Here is a 17,273-nt window from a genome sequence, read left to right as displayed (position 1 = left end):
AGCCGGGCAAGGAAGGGGATTGTCCTGCTCTGCTCTGCACTGAGGCAGCCTCACCTCGAGTGCTGGGGACAGTTTTGGGTGACACAATGCAAGAAAGACGCTGAGCTGTTAGAGAGTGTCCAAAGGAAGGCAATGAAGATGGTGAAGGGCCTTGAGGGGAAGCTGTGTGAGGAGTGGCTGAGGTCACTTGGTCTGTTCAGCCTGGAGAAGAAGAGACTGAGGGGAGACTTCATTGCAATCTACAAATTTCTCATGAAGGGAAGAGGAGGGGCAGGCACTGATCTCTTCTCTGGGGTGACCTGTGACAGGACCCAAGGGGATGGCATGGAGCTGAGTTAGGGATATTTAGGTTGGATATCAAGAAAAAGTTTTTCACCCAGGGCTGGTTTGCACTTAACAGTTTGGACAATGCTGCCAGGCATATGATGTAATTCTTGGGGTATACTGCATTGAAGAAAGAGTTGGATTTGGTAATCCCAATAGGTCCCTTCCCACTCAGCATATTCTGTGATTGTGTGATTCTGCATTTAGGATAGAGTAAGTCGGACACAAGTATGAACTGGGAGAGGAGTGGCTGGAGATCAGCCTTGCAGAACTGGATCTGTTGTTGTTGGTCAATGGCAGGCCCACTGTGAGCCAGCAGTGTGTCCAGGCAGCCAAGATGGCAAACTGCATCCTGGGGGGCATCATACACTGCCAGATAGTTATAAGAGGAGATAATTCTGTTAGATTCAGCACTGGTGCCACCTCACTTTTTGAGCTGAGTGCAGTTCTGGGCCCCCTCCATCTAAGAAGGATGATATGAATGTAATAAAATGCATCCAAATGGATGAGAAAAGGTGTTGAAAGGGCTGGAATGTATGCCTTGTGTGCCCTCTTATTGAAAAGTGCCAACTATGTCCTGAAGTGCATCATTTGCCACAAAGCAATGGGACATGACAAAAATGAATGAAGGTGCTACAGAGGTAGCTCAGATTTGACATTAGGAAAGGGTTCTTTAGTGAAATGGTTCATCACTGGAGAGGGGTTCCCCAGGGAAGTGGTCAGGGCACCAATGCTGTCAGATTTCTAGGGTCACCTGGATGATTCTCACAGTCTTGTGATTTAGTTTCAGGTAGTCTGGCTGGAGCAGGGATTTGGACTTCAATTTGAGGGGTTCCGTGATTGTATATTTACATGTGATGCTGAAACTCCAGAGGGGAGGAATGTATTTTCCTTATTTTTATTCAATTCCTAAGTCCCAATTTCCTTTTCAAGAAATGCCAAATGAAGTGTTTCTTGAAGATTGCAGGCAAAGCTGAAGAAAATGTTGAGACAGCATTTGCGTCTTCTTCATGCGAGAAAGATTTGCTCAGCCAGCACAAAATCTTATACATCACCTGTAACTCATTTGAAGAATAGTGATATTGATTGGCAGTGATTGTTTGCCTTTATACTCAGGGCATTGTGTTTTTGAAATATTATAATTCAAAGGTCCTAGTTATGTTTTTAAAACCCAAACTAGAGAAGTTTGTTGATTGTGAAATGATGGAACTTGGAATACAATGTACTAGTTTACCAAAAAAGAACTAGCAGCAAATTGGACAGAAAAGAAGGCAAGAAAAGGATTTTGTATAGGAAGTATTACTTCACTGCTCTGATTTGGCGTTGGGTGATGTGCTCTCAGACATCACCCTTGCTTAAGGGGGAAAAAAGTACAGTTTCAAAATGTCCCTGACTTAGTGTGGAGGCCATAGGATACTATAAGAGGAGGAAAGATGGGGAGAGAAATATTGTCATACATTACTAATTATACAAATACGTAACATTGCATTCAGAAAAAAGTCAAACCAAGTTAAGTATTGAGATTTGATAAACATTTTTAAATTCACTTTTTTTTCTTGCATTTACCAACCACTGACAGAGAAAAGCAAAGCTCAGATGGTTGTTTTGCTTTTCACCTAAACTGAAACCATATTAAACTGAAGGATGCAGCATGGTTGGATTCATTTGAGTGACAAGCAGCTTTGTCATAAATATGAAATGATGTAATGAAGAGGAACATTCTATTAAAAGAGAACATTGACTGTAGGGAACTATGGCATTTACATGTTGTTTTCTAACTGATATTTCCTGATATCTCTTGTTGGCAAAATGTAGAGCTCTTGCTGTGAGTCAAGAAGTTCTAGAAATAGTGGTAGCTGGAAATGGGGATAAGCATCATTAGTTTAAATACTTCTTTCTTTAAATGTCTTCTCTGTAATATTTGATTCTTCTTTTATCCCCAGGTGGGGTATAGTGTACAGGAATTCAAGGTGGAGATTGTCCTCAGTCCTCCATTGGGGCAGGGGATTGACCCAAAACATCTTTGGCAGACAAATGAGATGCAGTAACCTGGACAGAGAAAGGTGGGTTGTGGGGCCATGGAAGAATTGGGTAGCTTGTTTTGAGACAAGCAGATTGCATTGAAGAGAGAGAGGGCATTAAGAAAGTTGAGGGAGGAATGTATCATGGGTTTGTTTCTAGGCACACAAAAGAAAATATGTTACAGAGAAACAGTTTTGTTCAGTTCTGTGGAGATGAGGTCAGCTTTTGTTTTTGTTGGTTTTGATTGTTGTGGAGTTTTAGTTTGGATTTTTTTTGTTTTTGTTTTGTTTGGGGGTTTTTTGGTTGGGTCTGTTTTGTTACATGTTTTTTGTTTTGTTTGAGGTTCAATTTTTTTTTGGTTGGCTGGGTTTTAAAAATTTTTTTGTTAGCTGCCAAACCTGTACAGCTTGATGATTTTTATATTTCTGTTATGAAAACAAAGCACATTTTTTTAGGACAGGTGCAGAAGAGGTGCTGGGAAAGGTCATGCTCCAGGCAATTGAAAGAGTAGGACTGGATACTTCATTGCAATGTTATCACACTATTCTGGTAATAGCTGCCTAAATCCAGGACCTCTGCAAATCATCTCTGGGTCTCAGCAGCCACAGTTTTGCCTATCAAATAAATGGCTTGTTCTTCTCTATGTTGAATTATATCTACTATAACCATAACTATACTAACTATACTATTACCTCCTGTGTTTCTCTTTGCATGGTAGGCCAAATTCTTCTCTTCAAATAGGCAAATTTAGGAAGTTCACAGGAAAATCACCAGTGGGTACAGTCCTCTCCAATTTTGACTGAGCTCAGAACTGTCATCAGATATTTGCACTGTGTTTTTATCCCCTAGCCCACACTTCTGTTGAGGTCTCTGTGGTCAAGATGACCCCGAGGTGTTAGAAAGTCTCTTTTTTGCAGCCCCGCAACTGAAGAAGAAGTCGAGATTCCTCAGCTCTGGTTTTCAAGGTGGTTTATTTCCTCTTATCTAATACATTCTTTCTCTGACCCACTCAGGTCTGTCCTGCAGGTCGGTTCGTGGCACATTGCACTGCCCTTGGGGTGGTGTCAACATTTTACATTAAGGACTACGTGTACTTTATTTACAATAATTTTCCAATACCTATCACCTATGTTAGACAGTCTGTCTCTACTCTAAATAAATCCAAAAGTGCCAGCATCACAGCAGAAGATGGAGGCTAAGAGGAAACAGGAGGAAGGACAGGACATGCCCAAATCCCTCCATCTTGCCTCCTGACCAGCCATTCTAAAACCCCAAAATTCTACATTTCACCCTGTACAAATTAACTATCATTCTACTTAAACTCTTGTGGCCTGTAAGTCCTCACACAAAGCTGGTAATTTTTCCCATGGGTTAAAATTGAAGGCACAGGTGTCTCTGACTCCGTGCCAAGGTCTCTGAGCCCTCTGCCAGGGTCTTGAGCCATCCAGGGCAGCCAGAGGAATGTCCTGGGTTCCAACACACTCCCACATCAGCAATCAGTATGCTGAGCAACAGAAGGCCAAGTTCATCTGCTTCAAGCAGAGCTACTCCAGGGATGGCTCTAACAGTTTTCAAATCAAACGATCCATCAGTTTAATTTTCTATTTTTCAAGAACCTTCCCTCACACATTGCATTGCTGAGTGAGGAGTTATAGCTAGTTTCTACAAATCATTCAGATTATTTACTTGGGAAGGTAGGGGAAGCCTGACAGCTGTGACAAAATACTTCTGTGGAAAAAATGCATGGAGGCTCTAGGACATAGCTGAAATCATCCTTCCAAATGATCACTGTTTGTAAGCAACCTTGACCTCTTCTCCTTATCCTCTTTTTACAAGAATTTGAGAAAGTAAAAAGAAGCCCCAAAGCTGACCTCTGCAGTGGCAAAGCTTCACCTTTCTCCTCCCAAGTCAGTGAGTGCACAATGATCTGCATAACATAATGCAACTAAAAACCCCCAATCCAGAGGAATTATTTCTGAGAATGGATCTGCACATTTGCTGGAGCTAGGTCATGGTCACTTTGGGGATTTTTATCTCAGTCAAATAAATTTTCACTAACAATCTGAATGTTTCCCTGGGGTTCTGAAACAAATTTCTAAAGCTAGCAAAGCAGCTAACCTCATCACAGTTTGAGAGATCTGCCAGGTGTCTGATTGCTATCATTTCAGTTGAGGTAACTCATTAAAGGGCAATTCACCAGAAACATCTCTTGAGCAAATATTCAAGCAGGTCCCAGTAATCTTGAGAAATATTGGTTGGATAATGATTTCTGTGTCTTGAAATGCACTTTTGGTATAAAATAGTAAAAATGCTAACATTTTAATTAGAAATAGTAAGAATCTGGTATTTCTAAAAAACCCCTTCATTTCTTTTGACTTTGATAATTTTTTCTATGGGTGTCTGAGCAATCTGTGGTTGAGACCATCCTGGAAAACTGGGTGAAAGAAGTCACAATGTAATAGGTTTTCTCCAATTTTAATTTTTAAAATATTTCCAATATTCATAAGTTGAGTTGTGTTTGAGAAAACTCTAGTGAAAATCCTGTAAAGGATTCTGTAGGAAGCTATATATCATTAAATACTCTGGGAATTTCCCTTCTTTTTTGTCAGCTGCTAACTTGACACTCCTTCCTGATCTGTTGGATGTATGTATGGAAACTGTGATCAGGGTGTCCTGTCTCCTTAACAATCCATGTCCCTGAACCTGAAAAGTTTAAAGAATTAATGGTTTTCTGAGGTTTGTATGATTTGGGGTCTTTTTCAATATGTGGATGTGTTTCATGCAAGGTTTCTGTAGTACTAGCATTAACTAATCCATTTGGTATGTGTATGACACCTCAGGATGCACTTTTCTGCTGTCTGATGTGAATTCAGGTATTGATGCAAAAAATGCTGTGACTTATTTAAATGGCAAGAGTAGAAATACAAGCTCAGCTAGTCTTGGAGTTATATGAATTGCAACTGTGAAATCACAGTTAATGTTGTCCTGATTTGGAGCTACAGACATCTATTTTGTACAGATCTCTTTCAAGAAGGCCATGTAAAAGGAAGATATTTGAACTGGTATTACACAGAAAAAAGACATTCATTAGCCCAGGATAATTCTGCTTTTCCCACGTGTGTTAATGAAATGTTTTTTGGAAAATTTGGAAAGCATAGAGATTTTCAGAAGAAAACAGAAAATAAACCAACACTTTGTCTTTTATGTCATTTATGTCTTCTTTCAAACCAGGCCACTTCTGCCATGGGAAATCAGGCAATTTTTTGGTTATATTTTTCTGCAAGATAAGCCCATGCTTACATGTAAGTGCAAAATCTGTTCTTATATGTTTTGCTGTAAGTACTGAGCATATCTGATATTTGTGCAGTTGATGCCCAAAGTGACAATAATGCACTTTCACCAGACAAATATTTTAAAAAATCCCCTGTTAACATGTATGTGTTGATAGTAATGTTGATAACTTCTTTGTTGAAGCAATAAGCATGACAAAGGTAGCAGGCTTTAGAAAGATGCAACCAATGTGTTCAAGATACATGTTTTCTAACTGAGTACAGAAGCATAATTTTCTCAGTATCCTACCCATAGCTGGTTGTATTTTTGCTTCAGAGGAGCATTATAACACTGTCTTACTGTTCCAATCTGGCTCAGAGGAAACAGAAAATATCAGTTTTTTTTTCCTGACCTATTACAAGATCTACCCTGACAGATTCAAAAAAGATGTCACAGACTAACCTGAATGCCACTGCAGAAGACAAGACTGCAGCTACAGAAGTCCCCCAGAATTGTGTAATTTTTTTCCCCACACTCTTTTCTCCTACCTGTTTACAACTACCCTGCTGCTATGCTGGTGACACACAGAGAGTGACACATCCCAAGCACTTCAAAAACCTTACCCAACTGCTTTAGTGCCCAGATAAAAGACAATTATGATTCCACTTTTGCTAGACATCAGAGGTACTTTCAGGGGAGGGCTGATGTGTGACAGCTTGTCAGAAGTACAGGGAAAGGGGAGCCATGGCCCACAACAAGGGAAGCCTCCCAGTGTGTATGGCCAGCAGGCAGCTCCTGGTTATATTCCCTTTTGCTGGAATAAAAGTCTTCTTACTACAGTTCTAGCAAATTCTACATATTTCATGCCATTCACTGCAACAGAAAAAAATCTGTAGGCAGGATGCCACTGAGAGGTTTAAAGTGTTTAGTGTTACTAATCTGAACCTTTTAATTACCTTTTTGATTCTGAGGTTGAGAAAGTCTGTCTGATAAAAGGTCCTGCAAGAGTAACACTAATGGAATGAAAAGGGATCCCTTTGAAAGAAAGCTGCATATAAAAGCTGTAGGCATATGGAGGCAAGCTCACAGGGGCCTTCTTTGCTGAGCTGGTCCATACAGGAGAAGGTTGCAGTTTTGATATTGGGCGTCAAAGGTGTAATTTGTAAGTGTGAAGAAGCATTTTCTACATATCCTTGTGTGTCTCTTGTGAATGGGAGGCTGGCATTTACATAGCTAAAAGTTTTACCCAGATTTTTCACCATGCCTGAGGACTCAAATTCAGGTTTTGTTGTGAAACGTGTTCATAAAATTTCAAGTACTTCCCTTTGTACCTTTCTTTGGATCAGCCTGTCTCCTCTTCAGACCCCTTTCTGGAGAGTGTAGTTCAAGTATAGCATATCATGCACTTCCAAGGTGACTAAAAAAGGGAAAACTGCACAGCAATCCTGAAAGAGGCCTAGGCTGGGGATTTCTTTGGGATCCAATTGATATAATTTAATGTTTCAAGAAGACTACCAATAATCTGAGTGTACAAAGAAATGTTAGGAATGATAGTTCCTGTTGTCTTACACACTGAAGACAGTATTGGTGAAGCAAAGCTGCACATTCTGCCTTTGCAGCACCACTCAAAATCCTCAAAATTTCCTCTGGGGAGAGACAGAGAAATAGTACCATAAATCCTAGGAAAAATTAAGAAAAACTATGAATGGAAGAAAAAGAGATGCTAAAGTGCAAGGTTCTTCTGTGCTTTTGCTTGGTTTGCTGCAGAGAACAGATAAATGTGTGGAAGGTAACAGCCAGAAACCACTCTGCTGAAATGCATACCTGTTTTCCCAAAAGTCTGGAAGCACTAGCTAATTTACAGCATACAAATTGTTTCTTACGTGTTTGTCTGAAGCTAAAAAGAATTGTAGTCCAGCACCACAAGCTATGAACACTTTTATCCACAACTTACTGTAATAACTATGCCCTGGCGTGATATGAAATTGTTGGAGTGAGTCAGTTAGTACTGTAAAAACCTGAACTAGTGAATTTGCTTTTGTGGAAAACAGGAAAGTTTTCACTCCTAGAAAAGTATGTCATTCCTATATTTTTCTCCCTCACAATTTAACCACCATTCTTCAGACATGAATTTCACTGTTAATATAAAGAAGGCACTTGTTTCAAAATCCAAGTGTTAGCCATCAGCCTGTAAGTACAAACAAAAGATCTATCTATCTATCTATCTATCTATCTATCTATCTATCTTTAAGCTTAGCAGCTTTTCTGTGCTGTGTCTTTGAATTAGGAGCAGACCATTTTGTACATAGGTTAGTCTTTTGAAAAACGTGTCCTTGTCATTCTGGAAATCATTCTCACAATCTTAATGAGTCTATTTCTTGGTTTCTTCTAGAAAGAATCAATGACTTGGGCTTGACGTCTGGTCAGACTTTGTACTTGACTTCATCTCTCTAGGATTAACATTTGGCATTTTGCAGGAGAAAATCTTTCTGGCATAGATGATCTAACCCTTTTATAGAAGATGACACCCAGCAGGAGGATGCTGACTCTGGAGACTTGTTTCTTCTTCAAATATCAGCTGTAAAGTGTTTATTTTTTTTTTTTTTTTTGGTTTTTTTTTTTTTTTTTTTTTAACACAGTGAATCAAATCCACAGTAGAAACATACTCAAAAGTCAGGGATCAGAGCATGGCATACCTGGGATTACAACATGTGTCTTTTAGTCAATTGCTTCTTTTCCTAGATACTTCCCCTGCCTCAGACCCCAATGAATGGGAATTTCCAGTTATATTTTCCTGTATATGCTTGAGATGAAAAGTACACACTCACTGTTGCTGAATTAGACACTTGTTTAAAGCTGTTCCACTTGACTAGTTTCAGGGGGCTCTTTGGTGTTACCCATGGTAATTTTAATATCTCTGTACCTTGACATCTCACCTTTAGAGTGGAAAAAATGCTCTGCATGAAAAAAATTAATAGAAGAAGTCAGCTTACACAGCTGTTATGAATTGCATAAGTAATTCTGTCCCTGATATTGGATATATTTTTAAAATGGCAACTAGATTCTATATTAATTTTTCATGATATTACAGAGATTTTGTAAGTATTTTTTGCACAACTATATTCAATATTTATTGAAGCATCTGTATTGGCTCTGACTGAGGTGAAGTTCACAGCCCTTACAGTGCTGTGCTTTGCATTGATAGCTGCATGGGTGTTGATAACACACCAGTGTTTTCGCTACTGCTGAGCAGCACTGGTCCTCTGACATCCCTTCCCTCATCAAAGTGATGGGCCAGAACCTGGGAGAGGACACAACTGGGCCAGCTGACCCAAATCAGCCAAAGAGATATTCCATACCATATGATGTCAGCTCAGAGACAGAAGCTAAGGAAGAGAGGAGGAAGGAGGGGCTTTTGTGAGTTTTCAGTGTTTGCCTTCCAGAGGAAGTGTTCCTGCTTCCCAGGAAGTGTCCAAACATCACTGCTGATGGGAAGCAGAGACTGACCTTTGTTTTCCACTTTAGCTCTTGCATGCAGGTCTCCACTTCTTTCTTTCTTTTTGTTGTAATAAAACTGCCTTATCTCACCCCGTTAGTTGTTCTCCACCTTATTCTCTCCCCTGTTCCAGTGGGAAAGGGAGTGATAGAGCAAGTGAGTGGGCACCTAGTACCCAGACAGAGTCAACATGCTACACCTTCACACATCCATTTTTACTAAATTCTGTCCTTTCTACTCTAAAGGAAATGAATGTATTTATTGTAATTTTTTCATCCTGCAGCCTTGATTTTCTTAGTTCTTCTGAACTTTCCATGATCTTTAGACCTTTTGTAGGCTTCTAATGTATCTGTGTTCTGAAATCTTTCTTCCCTCTTCTTCAGACTTTTATTTTTTTTTAAGCAACCAACATGTCTAAATATTTACAGGAAAGAGATGATTGGTCTCCTTCTTGCCACTTGAGCCATTTTACTACAATTTTGGTGATACAGCAGTTACTGTGCACTATGGGAGTTGATATTTGTTTCTTTTATATATTTGTTTGTATGCCTTTCCTAGCTGTATGTATAAAATATAACAACATGAATGTGAATGTCGTATGCAAGAACTTACCCTTAAATTACAAAGATATATTTACTTTGAAGTTTTTTATATTCTCTTCAAACAAAAATATGAAGTGAAACTTAAAAAGAAAACTGAGATTCTTTAAGTGATTTCTAAAGTTTACACAAGTAAACATTGCTTTAAAATTTATGCCTCTTTTCATTTTTCTTTTTTAGCACATTTGTAACTAATACTTCTTCATTTTTTATGATTTCCCAGTGTGTGACAGAAATAATCAGTGCTGAACCAGGCTTCAACATTTAATTGGAAGAAATATTTATTGTTTCATTTTTTAAGAGTTCACAAGCCCCAAGCCTTATTTTATCAGCTTATGCAGGTTTGCTACATGAATGCATCTTCCAAAATACAAATATGCACATGCATTAAACCTTTATTTAGTTCCAAAGGAAGACTTACGTTGATAACTATTAATTTCAGATGTGTGCAAATAATAAACAAACTTTTTTGTACTTCATCTTTTTTAGTGTTTCCTATAACCTTTGATGCATTGCATTTCTGTAAAATAATTTTATCCTTGCATTTAGTGCTGTAATCACATGAAGAGTTGGCAAAACTCCAGCTAAAGGAGTTACAGATCTTGTCCTTCCTTAAGGAAGAGTTCTTAAAATTTAATGGGCGTATTTCAGCTCTCTTTGAAGACACAGTTTCAAGTATTTAGAAAATAACAAGGGTTTTGTTACTTGCTTTGCTTTGTTGATGACATTTCCTTAGAGGCTGGGAAACAAGAACCCTTAACCTAAAGGGTTTCATTTGTGAAACATAACTTCCTTTATTTCTCTTTCTAATTCTAGTTTAAGTTAACATTTTTAGTTTCCTGGAGCTTTTAACAGTTCACTACTCTTGCAGAACAGACAAAAGAAATAAACTGAGTTTTCTCCATAGATCTTGTTAGATAGACCTGTCCTTTAAAGATAAAACCAAGAGATGTGCCTTTACAAATAAAAGTTGGGTACTGAACTTCAAAGAATTGCAGATGCTGTAGCAGTTGCCGTCATGTGTGGCTCCCTTAAGTCAGTTGAATATCCACAGCCAGTGTGATCTACCATGCATGCCTCTCACGTTGGGACTAGGCCTTCTGTTTGTAAAAGATGCTTCTGCCCCTCAGCAGTTGATTTTAAGGCAATTTTTGGTTTTTGTTTGGAAGTGCTAAGTGTAAGGGTAAGCTCAGTGCTCTAATACTAGTATGGTTGAGTGGTGCACTTTCTCCTCCCATTTTATTCAGTTTTGCATGGGAATGCAACAAACTATAATGTATACTTGTAATTTTAAAAAAGTGCTTTTTTGGTAAAATTTAAATAATTCTTAGAACTATGGAAGATAAATTATGACTATCCTTGATGAGGACTGAATAGTTTCAGTAATCCTCATTAATTTGCATGATGGGATATTTTCTTAAAAAAAAAAAAAAAACCCCAAACCAAAAGACATATTTAGAACATTTATTTTCAGTAGCTCTAGATCCAGATCCATCTTAGAATATATTAATATGGTGTTATGAACATAACATGGAATTTTCTAAAACTGGGGAAAAAACAACTGAATAAAACTTAGGTGTCACGTCTGGGAATGCTGAGACTCCTCTGCTAGCTTGATTTTGAGATAGGTGAGAAGGAATAAAACTCTAGCTCCAGGGCTCTTCTGCCTCAGGTATGATATACATTATTCTCTCATATGTGAGGTGTAGACCCAGCAGCATACGTATTTACCTATCCCACCAAACTGTGACCTTAGAATCATTAATTATAGTCATTTTTACTCACTGATCCTCACAGAATAGCATACTGCAGTTGTTTTTCTGAAATGCCGACTACATTTCTAAATTATTGAAGAGCTGTTAAGAACAAATTGCTCCTAATGTTATGTTTTGCAAATTCTTTATTAAGCCAGGCCTGGACATTAACTGGCAGGTTCACTTTAAAGGAATCTCTGCTTTACACTACAGCTGGAGGGAACTTTATTTGATTTACAGTGCACATAGCCCTTTTTCTGCTCCAAGCTGAGTTTATTTTTATGCTTTCAGCTGTGTAATAGGGAAGAAGAGTGCTATAAGGCTGAAACCACAGGTCTGTTTTCATAAGGTCTTAAACTGGCTGAATTTTACAGTTTAGATTCTGTCTGCCCTCAAGTTTGAAGCACTGAGCTGATGATGGATCCTGAGTATGTTTCAGAGATTATGAAGCTGTCTGTATTTCACTACAGATAAATATAGACAGATTGCTTATTTTTCATTCTGCTCTTAAATGCTCTTTTACATTGTCCTTTTACTTTGTTAACTAAATACTTTGTTAACTAAATACTTTGAAGGAACAAACAGGAACTATTTTCTAACAGTTTTTTCCATGGTGCTGAATAGTCCTATGAATAAAAAAAGTTAATTGCTATATCTGGCCAGATTCTCCTTAAGTACACCTAGCAATCTGATTAAGACATTCTTCAGATATCTTCTTTAGGAATTAGAGGTGATAAGAATAATTGAATTTAACACTGAAGACTTAACAGTCTTCAGTGTTAAATTCAATTATTTGAGTACTTAGTCCTGACATCTAGGTGGGTATTTTGCTCAAGTCTTCCAAATTCCTGATTTTCTCCTTTCATCTTACTACTTGAGTAAATCAAAGATAGAAGCTATTTAAATCTACAAGCAGATTTTAAAATAAATAAATAAATTTCTAAGATTTGTGCAGTGTGGAAAAGTATACTGCTCCTTGGACATTCTCTGTCCTTTGTTTATGGCCAGAGCATTGGTCTGAGATTTTGGAGAAACTGATATACTAGTCCCAGATTTCTACTATCACCTTAGAAATATACTGTGGCCTCTCCTTTCCTTCTCTATGAAACTATAATCCTACTTCAGACGTGGAATTAAAGCATTATCATCTTATTTGCCCAATTTGATTATCTTCAATGCATGAACTCTTTCCTATTCTGTCTGGTGGTAAAAGCATGGAAATACTCTCATATGACTGAGCTCCTTGGCCCTGCAATAAGAAAAAGGGTATGTGCTGTATACTGAAGCATCACATTTGACTTTTGCCTGCAGACACAGATATGCAGATAAGGCAAGAAGGACATAATGCTGATTAATTTTTACAATTTATGCAGAGCTGGAAGATCAAAAGTTGAGAATAATGGCTCATCTTCAGTTGTCAGTGAGTGTGAATTTAAATGTGTTGTAACATTAGCAAGGAGGTGTCTAGAGAGGTTTCCAGCACGGCAGAGTGTGGGTGTATCACGCCCCTTGATTTCAAAGACATATGTGTTTTCATCTAGTGAAAATCCCACACTATGCTTACCTAAATATCCTCAAGCACTTTTAAAAATGTGGCACTAAAATGCTCTTAAATATCAGCGAAGTGTCAGGGTACACTGCTGACAGTCCAAGCTCTTCTCTAATACTATAGCTGATTATTTGAGGCAACTCTTAAACATTATTGTAAAACTTGTTCTCAGGGTAGTAAAGTCCTTGACAACTGGTTAAACAGGACTTTTGCATGATCCGTGGAAACATTTTGAGTACTTCAGTGTGAAAAGTAAGACAACTATTTAGGAACATTATTGACATTCATAAATATATTCCTTCTGTGAGTTCATTCTTTTGAAACTGCTATTATAAAATTCATGACTATAAACAATAAGTCAATTTAAGGTGTTCCTCCATGTTCTTATGGAACAACAGTGTTTAATGATCAAGGTAGTAATTTAGTAAAAATTTAGAAAATCTAGTAATTTGGCAATAAAATTCTGCATCAAGGTCACACAGAATAATTAAGAAAATTATTTTCCAGCCTAGGCAAGAGAAAAATATCCATCAGAATAAAAAATGATGCAAGCTGAAGTTCAAGCACAGGAGAAAGAGAAGCACAATCATTTAAGCAAAGGAAGCAGGAAGCACTGAAGCTGTAACTTTTGCAGTTAAACTATTCTTGTAGAATACCTGTTAATGAATGAATAGTTGGGAAATATTGGTTTACCATATGGATATGGAATAAATATAGTGCAGGCAGATGGGCATAGTCTTGTAAACTGAAATTAATTGATTACATGATATTTTGTAAAAAAAAGACATTTATAGGCAACCTCTTGTACAACTCAATGCATACTCTAGCCTGAATAGATAATTTATAAAGCTAAGAGGCACAACCTTTTCCTTTTTAAAAGATTTCTACCAATAGCCAAGTCTGCATTTTTCTAGTGAAAATTCATCACTGCAATGGAGCTTGAGATCTCAAAGCAACATATCAAAATTCTATATATCAAGAGGATGATTCTTCATTGATCGGTTTGAACAGTTTTAAACTCTGGAGTGTGAAAAGCAGTCCTTCTAGCCCTTCTTCTGACTTGACTTTTTGTCAGTTAAGCTTCAGATAGGGTATAGCCCTCCTCTGCTATGCACTGTACCTTTGCATTGGGACTAACTATAATAAAAAATCCCTAGAATTAATACCTTTTCTCCCTAATTCAGCATGACAGGTGAAAATGTATAAAGAAGTCCGTGAGTGTGTTCTTTTAAAAAACGTAGTTTTTTCCTTTAGGAGTTGGTTCTGTGATGCAGCAGAATGGTCTCAGCTGCAGCTGTTGAGATTATTCTCCAGTCTGAAATTGATAACATTAAAAAAAAAAAAAACAACCCAGAGAGCTTTTAGTTATTGAATAAAATTTCACAGATGCTTTTGTCTAACTTGGCCTGTTTCTGCTTGGTCTTGAAAAACTACTATATATCTTTTTCTAGGAATGCAAAAGAAGAAGAAAATCTCCTTGTTAATAAGATGGGAGCACTGAAACTTCAGATGCAGATCCTCAGTTGAGAATTGAGGTTGAGAATGTCTCAAGTTCATAGATACAGCTGTTTAATACAACTTTTCTAGTGTGACAACTGTGCTATAAAGGATATAAATGCATGCCAGGTAGATATTTCAAAGTTCCTAGATTTGGGAAGATGAAAAAATAGGTTTGGGAAGAAAAAATCTGATCTGCATTCAGGTTTACCAAACTGTTACAATTATTAGAACAGATTTGTTTTCAATAAGACAAATATATTTTGCACTCATGTCACTCCCTTAAGGGAGGTGAGAAGGGAAGGGAAGGCAAGGGAAGGGAAGGGAAGGGAAGGGAAGGGAAGGTTTCTGTGGGAAGCTGCCAGACGCTTCCCCCTTGTCTCACAGTCAATGCCAGCTGGCTCCAAGATGAGCTCACTGCTGACCAAGACCAAATTCATCATCAGCTGTGGTAGCTACTCTAAGATAACATTTTAGAGAAGGAATGGCACCCAGAGAAAAGAACAGTGAGAATATGTGGGAAGAACAGCTCTGTAGGCACTAAGGTCAGTGAAGAAGGAGAGGGAGGAGGTGTTCCAGGCATCAGTGCTGAGATTTCTCTGGGGCTGGTGATGCAGACCATGTGAGACAGAATGTGACCCTGCAGTCCATGGAGGTTCATAGTGAAGCAGAAATCCAGCTGCAGCCCGTAGAGGATCCCAGTGGATGCCTGAAAGAAGGCTTTGACCTTTGCAAAGCCCACATTGGAGCAGATTTACTGGTAGGGCTTGTGACCCATGGGGGACCCATGCTGGTGCAGCCTGTTCCTGAAGGACTGCACCCATAAAAAGGGACCCACACTGGAGCAGTTCATGAAGAACTGTAACACAAGGGAAGGACTCACATTGGGAAGTTCATGGGAGACTGTAGGGAGCAACCCCGCACTGGAGCAGGGGAGGGAGTCCTCCCCTTGAGGAAGCAGTAGCAGCAAAAACAACCTTTGATGAGCTGACCATAATCCCTCATTCCTATCCCCTTCTCAGCTGGAGGGAGGAGGTAAGGAATCATGAATAAAGTGAAGCCTTCTCCTTCTGGGAAGAAGGAACAAGAAAGAGAGGGTTCTTTTTAAGATTTGTTTTACTTCTCATTATTCTGCTTTGGTTTTGATTGGTAATAAATTCAACTAACTTCCCTAAGTTGAATATATTTTGCTTTGGAGATTAATCAATTAATGATCTCTTAGTCTTTATTTCAACCCATGAATTTTTTGTTATATTTTCTCTCTCTTGTGCAGTTGGAGAAGGAAATAATAGAAAGGCTTTGGTGGGCATGGGACACCTATCCATCCATCCAGGGTTGAGTCACCAAAAATAGAATATTCAAGTTGGAAGGAGACTGTAATAGTTATCCAGTCCAACTGACCAGTCACTTCAGAGTCAACCAAAAGTTAAAGCATGCTTTCAAGAGCATTGTCCAAGTATCTCTTGAACACCAACAGATACAGGACTTCTACCACCTTGCTAGATAATCTGTTCCAGTGTTGGATCACTCTTTCAGTAAGGTTTGCACCAAAACACCCCTGATGCAGCTTTGATCCATTTGTACATGCCCTATCACTGGATCCCAGAGGAAAGAGCTCAGCACCTCCCTCTCCACCCACTACTTCAGGGATCTGTAGAGAGCCATGAGCTCAGCCTCATCCTCCTTTTCTGCAAATGAGGCCAGTCCAGGGTCCTCAGCCACTCCTTAGAGGACATGCAGCCAGCCCTTCCATCAGCTTTGCTGGCCTCCTCTGGACACAGCCAAGGACCAGCACGTCCTTCTCAAATGGAGTGGCCCAGCACAGCTCAGGTCACACCAGTGCTGGATACAGCAGGACAGTCTTCTCTCTGACTGTCTGGCTGTGCTGTGTTTGATGTCCCCAGGATGCTGCTTGCCCTCGTGGCTCACAGTGAGCCTGCTGCCAACCAGCAACCCCAGCTCCTGCCCTGCAGGGTTCATCTCCAGCCACTCCTCTCCCAGTTTATACCTGTGTCCAGAGTTACCCCACCCCAGTCACAGAATCCAACATTTGGTCTTGCTAAATTTTATGCCACTGGTGACTGCTCAATGATCCAATCTATATAGATACCCTTCAAGGTCTCTTGGGAGAGTCAGCACCTCCCAGTTTGGTGTCATCAGCCAAACTGTGTGTTCAGCTCCTGCATCCAGATCCCTTATGAAAATATGGAACAAACTACCTCTAGGTCAGAACTGTGAAACATCAGCTTATATTGCCTATCCTTTCCATTACTTCTGTGCATAGATAGATGTGTTTTATTTTCATTTAGACCACCAGAAACACCCAATACAATGCTTACTTTGGCTTTTTGCATTGTCTAGAAGGACAGGTTTTCAGATTGCATTACAATGGCATAAGGAGATTATGCATTTCTTCTAAAAGTAACTGCAGCATAGACAAATAAACTGCATTTGAATTAATTTGAAGGTGGAAAAAGTGTGCATAAGTTTAAAGTGTGCATAAGTTTATATGATCAGTGTGTTTTGTCATGTAATTGCAGTAGCATTTGCAAACTCCTAGTTGTTCTATCACAGAAGTGGATTTTCAATATCACGGACTGAGAAATGTTGCTTCCATCTGCAAGAACAAAAAGCACCACCCCCTCCCAAAAATCCCAAACAAACAAACAAAAGCAACAATGCTGTTACCAGGGATCTTTGATGGTTCTGGAATTATATTAATGAGCAGAACATTATTAGAGTATTTGTTTGCTATGACCAGA

The sequence above is a fragment of the Pyrgilauda ruficollis genome, unplaced genomic scaffold, assembly GCF_017590135.1.
Source record: "Pyrgilauda ruficollis isolate IOZ18807 unplaced genomic scaffold, ASM1759013v1 scaffold75, whole genome shotgun sequence".
Classification (NCBI taxonomy): Eukaryota; Metazoa; Chordata; class Aves; order Passeriformes; family Passeridae; genus Pyrgilauda; species Pyrgilauda ruficollis.
Note: the sequence above shows the minus strand (reverse complement) of the source record.